This window comes from Otolemur garnettii, unplaced genomic scaffold (genome assembly GCF_000181295.1).
Source record: "Otolemur garnettii isolate 467f Iridium unplaced genomic scaffold, OtoGar3 scaffold00354, whole genome shotgun sequence".
Lineage (NCBI taxonomy): Eukaryota > Metazoa > Chordata > Mammalia > Primates > Galagidae > Otolemur > Otolemur garnettii.
In genome coordinates, this window is record NW_003852749.1 from 56,622 (window position 1) to 65,273 (window position 8,652).

The following is an 8,652-nucleotide window of genomic DNA, read 5'->3' on the forward strand; positions in this document are numbered from 1 at the left end:
GTACATTGGATACTTTTTCTTCCATTCTTGAGATACTTTGCTAAGAAGAACATTTTCCAGCTCCATCCATGTAAACATGAAGGAGGTAATGTCTCCATCTTTCTTTATGACTGCATAGTATTCCATGGTGTACATATACAACAATTTATTGATCCATTGGTGGGTCGATGGGCACTTGGGCTGCTTCCAAGACCTAGCAATTATGAATTGGGCTGCAATAAACATTCTGATACAGATATCTTTGTTGTAATGTTATATTTGGTCTTCTGGATATATACCTAGTAGAAGAATTGTAGGATCAAATGGCAGGTCTATTTTTAATTCTCTAAGTGTTTTCCAGACATCTTTCCAAAAGGAATGTATTAGTTTGCAATCCCACCAGCAGTGCAGAAGTGTTCCCTTTTCTCCATATCCATGCCAGCATCTCTGATTTTGGGATTTGGGGATGTAGGCTAATCTTACTGGTGTTAGCTAAGATAGACTCTCACTGAATTAAAAATTTAAACTTAAGACATAAAACTATAAAAATACTAGAAAAAAGTGTAGGGAAAACACTTGAAGAAATCAGCCTTGGAAAATGAAAATTTTCCTTGGAAAGTGAAAATTTTATGAGGAGGACCCCCTGCGCAATTGAAGTAACATCAAAAATACACTACTGGGACCTGATCAAACTAAAGAGATTCTGCACAGCCAAGAACACAGTAAGTAAAGCAAGTAGACAGCCCTCATAATGGGAGAAGATATTTGAAGGTTATGTCTCTGACAAGGGTTTAATAACCAGAATCCACAGAGAACTCAAAAGTATTAGCAAGAAAAGAACAAGTGATCCCATCTCAGGGTGGGCAAGGGACTTGAAGAGAAACTTCTCTGAAGAAGACAGGTGTATGGCCTATAGATATATGAAAAATGCTCATCATCCTTAATCATCAGAGAAATGCAAAGCAACTACCCATTTTTCATACAAGGAACCACAATTTCTGCAGTAAACCAGCAATTCAGTTTCTTATGGTAAGGAGTATTTCGTGTAACATTAGGAACAGTGAATTTTGAATAGAATTGGCAACCAAGTGCCCTCCACTGCCCAGACTAGTGAACAATACAGTCAAGATGGCTAAAGGTGACCCCAAGAAATCAAAGGGCAAGATATCTTCCTATACCTTCTTTCTGCAGACATGCAGAGAAGAACATAAGGAGAAAAACCCAGAGGTCCCTGTAAATTTTGCAGAATTTTCCAAGAAGCGCTTTGAAAGGTGGAAAGCAATGTCTGGGAAAGAGATGTCTAAATTCAATGAAATGGCAAAGACTGATAAAATCCACTGTGATTGGGAAATGAAGGCTTATGGACCAGCTAAAGGAGTAAAGAAGAAGAACCCTAATGCCCCCAAGAGGCCACTGTCTGGATTTTTCCTTTTCTGTTCAGAATTCTGCCCCAAGAATAAGTCTACAAATCCTGGTATCTTTATTGGAGATGAGGCAAAAAATAAAAGCTGGGTGAAATGTGGAATAAGTTAAGTAACAGCAAAAAGCAGTCTTACATCACTAAGGCAGCCAAGCTGAAGGAGAAGTATGAGAAGGAGGTCACTGACTATAAGTCTAAAGGAAAGTTTGATGGCACAAAGGGTCCCACAAAAGTTGCCAGGAAAAAGGTGGAAGAGGAAGATGAAGAAGATGAGGAGGAAGAAGAGAAGTAGGAGTAGGATGAAAAGAAAACTGTTTATCTGTCTCCTTGTGAATACCTTAGAGAAGGGAGAGCCATAAATGATACATCTCTTATTGGAGAAATGGCTATTGCCCTCAGGTTTAATTACAAAAATTTGATCATGATCATATTGTAGTCTCAAAGTGCTCTAGAATTTGTCAGTAGTTTACATGAAGTGGCCATGGGTGTCTGGAGCACCCTGAAACTGTATGAGAGTTGTACATATTTCTAAACATTTTTAAAATGAAAAGACACTGATGTTCTCCTCACTCTGGGCACTTTGCTGTTGATGTGACAAGACATTTAAAGATGTTTCTGGTATTTTTTATTTTAATTTGTAAGGTGATGTTAACTATATGGTTATTGGCTATAAATCCTGAGTTATCAACTGTACATATCTATGTTTGTAAAAAGAACGAAGCAACCAAGACCAACTCTTGCTGCTCCTTGATTGGTGTTAAGGCAGTGGGGAAAGATGCCCATTGGGAGGACCATAACTCAGGGTGTGCTCTGTGAACTGAACCTGTTGACATTGCAGCGGGCATTCATTTTGCTTCAGGTTGTCTTGTTTTTGTACATAATGACATAGCATTCTGCTGCCATTCTTAGCTGTGGACAAAGAGGGGGTCAGCTGGCATGAGAAGTGTTTGGATTTTATTTTTTGTTTTAGTTAAGTGCAGTAGTTTTTAAACAGTTTGTTTTTATTTTTATTTATTTATTTTTTGAGACAGAGCCTCAAGCTGTCACCGTGGGTAGAGTGCTGTGGCATCACAGCTCACAGCAACCTCCAAATTCTGGGGTCAAGTGATTCTCCTGCCTCCTCCTCCCAAGTAGCTAGGATCACAGGTGCCTGCCACAACGCTATTTTTTGGTTGCAGCCGTCACTGTTGTTTGGCGGGCCTGGGCTGGATTCTAACCCACCAGCTCAGGTGTATGTGGCTGGTGCCTTAGCCACTTGAGCCACAGGCGCCAAGCCTAAACTGTTTTTAAACAAACTATAGAACTCTTCATTGTTGGCAAAGCGGAAAGTGGAAGAGCCACTGCATTAATGAGAGTTCAAGAACCTTCTGTAGTTAAACACATTTGCAACGTTCTGTTATTTTTCGTAGTTTAGAATCCTGAAATGTTTTTGAAGTTAAATAAACAGTATTAAATTAAAAAAAAAAAAAAAGAAGAACTGCCAACCAATTCCTAACACCTATCTATTGGCACACAGGAAACTTTGTTGATAGTCCCCTATAGTTTTAGAAAGGAGGAAACATCTCAAATCTTTTCCCTTCTCTATGTTTTTATTAATGTGAATGGCTCTAAACATAATAAATAAAATGATGCTGGACAGCAATTTGGCAAAGGCAAGATTGTCTTTGATGATGCAGCTGACATTCATTATAAAGTTGTTTAATTTCTCTGACTTTATATGGCTATGAAGATTTGGGTGGATGTTCAGTTCAAATTTGATTTCATGATGGTCCGAGAATATACAAGAAAACACTTCTTTTTTATTTTGTTGAGATTAGGTTTGTGTAATGAGTTATGATCAATTTTGAAGTATGATACATGGGTTGAAGACAACAATGTGTATTCAGTTTTGTTAGGATGAAATATTATGTATATGTTAAGTCTATTTGTCCTAGAGTCTTGTTTAAGTCCATTGTTTCTTTGTATAGTTTCTGCTAGGAGAATCTGTCAAGTACTGTCTATGGGGTGCTGAAATCTCCAACTATTATGGTGCAGGAAAATATCATATTGTTCAGATCATTTAGGGTTTGCTTTATGAATTAAGGAGCATTTATATTGAGTACGTAAATGTTAATTTTGGGAATGTATTCATGTTGTATGGTTCCCTTGACCCATATGTAGTGTCCATTCCTGTCTTTTCTTATGTTTCTTGGTTTAAATCCAATTTACCTGCAAATGAGATTGCAGCCACTATCTGTTTCTGATTTTCATTCACCTACATTATTGTCCATCCCTCCACTCTGAATCTTGTGTTATCATTAGAGGTTAGGTGTGTTTCCTGGAGGCAAAAGATATTGGCTTGAGCTTTTGTATCCAGTTAGTGGGAAAATTCTCTTTAGTGGGAAATTCAAGCCACTCACATTTATTGAAAGAATAGAAATGTATGGTGAAGTTTTGGTCATCTCATTTTTGAGAGGCCCAGAGGTTATTTTGATCCCCTGCACCATTATGGAAAGTGGGCTTTGTTCTTTAAATTGTGGCTATGCTTACTTTGGTAATATACCATCATGATAGTCAATATGAAGAATAAGTTGGAGTACTTTCTGTCAAGCTGGTCTAGTTATGGCAAATTTCCTCAACATTCGGATGTCAGTAAAATATTTGATTTCTTCATCACAAAGGAAACTCAGTTTAGCAGGATACAGGATCCCAGTCTGAATTTTTGTTTTCTAAGAAGTATAAAGCCTGATGACCATCCTCTTCTTTATTGAAAAGTTTCTACCAAATGATCCGTGGTCATCCACATATTTTTCTCTTTGTAGGTAAGACTTTTCTCATAGTGGGCTGCTTAGAGGATTTTCTACTTTATATTCACTTTGGCAGAATTAATTTCAATGTCTCTAGGAGACTTTTTGTTTAGATTGAGTCATGCTGGAGTCCTAAAACCAACTATTTTCTAAATCTCTGTGTCTCTCAAACTGCTTGGGAAATTCTCCACCATGATGTCTTGAAATAGTGCATCAGTGCCTTTAGCACCATCCTCTTCTCCTTAAAGAATTCCTATAATTCGGTTGTTTGATCTTTTGGAATAATCTTATAACTCTCTTAAGGAATAGCCTGTCTTTGTTCTCCTCTCTTCTGCCTCTTTGAATGATTGGGATAGTTCAGAAGTCTTGTCTTCAATTTCTGAACTTCTTTATTCTCCATGTTTTATTGTATTACTGAGAATCTATACTGTGTTTCATAGCTCCTCAAAAGCCCCTTTAAATTTATTTTTTTATTGTTTCAGGTTACTAAAGGGTACAATGAATTAGGTTACAGTGTTTTATTTGTTAAGTAAAGTCCATCTTGTAATTGAGTCCTGCCCTGAAGAGGAGTGCCATACACCCTAACATTGTGCCCATTATGGGGGAGCAAACACATCACACTCCATCCAACCCTCTTCCCACTCCCTAGTACCCCTCACCTTGAATTGATTTGAGTTGTTGTCTAATGTGAGTATGATATAATCTACTGGATTCATATTAGAATTGAGTACATTGTATTCTAGCTTCTCTATTCTTGTAATACCCTACAAAGAAGGATATGTTCTAATTCTACCCAGGTTAATACAAAATATGTAAGTGTCCATCTTATTTGATGGCTGAACAGTATTCCAGGGTACATATACACCACAGTTTGTTAACCAATTCCTGGGGTTGTGTGCATTTAGATTTTTTTTTTTTTTGAGACAGAGCCTCAAGCTATCCCCCTGGGTAGAGTGCCATGGCCTCACAGCTCACAGCAACCTCCAACTCCTGAGCTCAAGCGAGTCTCCTGCCTCAGCCTCCCAAGTAGTTGGGACTACAGGCGCCCGCCACAATGCCCAGCCATTTTTTGGTTGCAGCCATCATTGTTGTTTGTTGGGCCCGGCCTGGGGATTCAAACCCGCCACCTTAGGTGTATGTGGCTGGCGCCTTAGCCGATTGAGCTACAGGCGCCAAGCCTGCATTTAGATTTTTCACACATTTTGGCAATGGTGAATTTAGCTGCCATAAATAATCTAGTGCAAATGTCCTTATAATAAAATGATTTTTATTCTTACAGGTAGATGCCTAGTAATGCGATTGCAGAATCAAATGGAAGGTCTAGTTTGAGTTCTTTGAGGGTTATCCATATTTAGTTCCAGAAAGGTTGTGTTACTTTGCAGTTCCACTGGAAGTGTAAAAATGGCCCCTTCTCTCCACATCCACACCAGTATCTGCAACTTTGAGACTTTGTGATGTGAGCTATTCTCACTTGGGTTAGGTGATATCTCAGGGTGGGTTTGATTTGCATTTCTCTGACCATCAGGAAGAATGAACATCTTTTCAAATATTTTTTATACATTTGTCTGTCTTCATCAGAGAAGATTATTTTCATATTTCTTGTCCAGTGATAGATGGAACTGTTTGCACTTTTTTGTTGATTAATTTGAGCTCTGTGTAGATTCTACTTATCAACTTATTGTCAGAATAATACCTGGAAAATATCTTTTCACATTCTGAAGGTTGTCTTTTGCTTTACTTGTTGTGTCCTCAACTGTACAAAAACTTTTCAATTAATTAAGTCCCGTTTGTTTATCTTTGATATTGTTGTGATGGCCACTAAAGTCATTTGTCATAAAATCTTTTCCTAGTCCAACATCATCAAGAGTTTTTCCTACACTTTCCTCTAGGATTTTTGTCGTTTTGTGTGTAAAATTTGAATTTTTTACCCATATTGAGTCAATTTTTGTAAGTGCTGAAAGGTGTTGGTCCAGTTTCAATCTTTTATTTGTGGTTATCCAATTCTCTCAGAACCCATTTGTTAAATAGAAATTATTTTCCTCACTGTGTGCTTTAGTTTGGTTTATCAAAAATCAGACATCAACTAAAGACTGATGTCATGTCTTGGGGTTCTATTCTGTTCCACATGTCTATGTCTCCATTTTTGATCCAATATCATGCTGTTTTGACTACTGTAGACCTGTAATATAGCCTGAAGACTGGTAGGGTGATGCTTCTGGCTTTGTTTTTATTACTAAGAATAGCCTTGGTTATGTGGATATTTTTTCTGGTTAATACGAAAATGAAATATTATTTTTTACAGTTCTTCAAAGAATGAAGTTGGCATTTTAATGAGGATTACATTGAATCTGTAGATTGCTTTTGGAAGTGTAGACATTTTAACAAGGTGATCTCTTGCTAGCCAAGATGATGGTACATTTTTCCATTTGTCTTCTGCTATTTCTTTTCATAGAGTTTCATAATTCTTTTTACAAAATTCCTTCACTTCTTTTGTTACGTATATTCTTAAGTGTTTCATTTTCTTTGAAGCTACTGTGAAGGGAATTGTTTCTTGATATACTTCTCAACTTGGCTTTTATTGATGTATACAAAGGCTACTGATTTGTGGAGTTTGATTTTATACCGAGATATTACTGTATTTTATGATTACTTCTAGGTATCTCGTGTTTGAGTCTCTGAGGTTTGCTAAGTATATGATCGTATCATCAGCAAAAAGCAAGGTTTTGACCTCCTCTTCCCCATTTTGATCTCTTTTATATACTTCTCTTGCCTGATTGCATTGGCTAGAACTTCCAGCTCAAAGTTGAATAATTATGGTGATAATTATTGGGATATTATGGATATCCTTGTCTTGTTCCAGTTCTCAGTGGAAAACTTAGTTTTACTCAATTCAGTACAATGTTAGCTGTGGGTTTGTTATAGATGGCTTATATCAGCTTAAGAAATGTGCCCACTGTGCTTATTTTCTTAAGTGTTCTTCTTAGAAAAGAACACTAAATTTTGTCAAATGCTTTTTCAGCATGTATTTTTAACAATTATATAGCTTTTGTTTTTGCTTCTATTAATATGGTGTATTACATTTATTGATTTATGTATGTTAAACCAGCCTTGCATCCCTTGGATGAAGCCTACTTACTTACTCATGGTCTATATTTTCTTTAATGTGTAGTTTCAATATATTAGGATTTTGTTAAGTATTTTGACATCAATATTCCTTAGTGAAATTGATCTATAATGCTCTTTTATTGTTAGATCCTTTCCTCATAATCAAGGTGATGTTTGTTTCATAGAACATACTGAGGAAGGTTTATTTCTTTTCATTGTTTTTGAATAGGTTCTGCAGTATAGGTTCAAGCTCATCTTTGAAGGTATGATAGATATCTGATGTGAACCCATTTAGTCCAAGGTTTTTTTGTTGTTGTTATTGTTGTCGTTGGAGACTTTTTTACTGCTTTTTTAATGCTTGATACTGGTCTGTGCAAGAGACCTATTTCTTCCTGGGTTAAGTAAGAAATGCTCCCAGATTTATGAAACAGAACTTAATTGGTTTAAGTAGTATGTGTGAGCAAGGTGTATTTTGTCCTAGGGAGATGTTGTGATTCCAGATATTGGTCCATTTCTTCCCCATTATCAAATTTCTGGGCATAGAGTTTTTCATAGTAGTTAGAAATAGTCTCTTGTATCTCTGTAATATCAGTGGTTATTTTCCCCTTTTCACTTCTGGTTGAGGTTATTAAATATTTTACTTTTCTTTTTCGAGTTAATCTGGCCAATGGTTTATTAATTTTATTTGTTTCAAAGAAACAACTTTTGTTTCATTAATTTTCTGAATGATTCTTTTGTTTTCAATTTCATTTATTTCTGATTTAATTTTGGCCATTTCTTTTCTGATGCTAGGTTTCAGATTGGATTGCTCTTCCTTTTCCATCTTTTCAGATGAATCATTAAATTGCTCATGTACTTTCCTCCTATTTTTTGGATGTAAGCATCTAATGCAATAATTTTCTCTCTTAGGACTGCTTTGGTATTGTCTGGTAGCTTGTGTCTATGTTGTTTTCATGTATGTGGAAGCAAATGTTTTCCTTCCTAATCTCTTCCTGACTCCAACTGTCGTTCAGCATAAAGTTGTTAAATTTCAGTGCCTTTGTGTGTATATAAATTTTTTTGTTGGCATTGAATTCCACATTATTGCCTTTTGGCCTGAGTGGATACAAGATAGAATTTCAATTCTTTTTATTTTGTTGAGGTTTGGTTTTCATCCTAGGATGTGACCTATTTTACAGAATGTTCCTTGCACTGTTGAGAAGAACATACATTCCTTACCTTTGGGATGGCATGTTCTGTATATGTTTATTGATCAAAGTTATTGTAGTGTCATATTTAATTCCCTTGTATATTTCTTTAGTTTCTGTTTAGAGGATATCTGCAGCTCTGTTAGAGGAGTGTTAAAGTCCCCAGGTATTGTGG

At 36.3% G+C, this 8,652-nt stretch overlaps 1 pseudogene; it reads left to right on the top strand.

Moving 5' to 3' along the window:
- Nucleotides 1-1,107: 1,107 nt before the first annotated feature.
- LOC100958253 lies at nt 1,108-1,691 on the top strand (annotated as a pseudogene).
- The last annotated feature ends 6,961 nt before the right edge of the window (nt 1,692-8,652 follow it).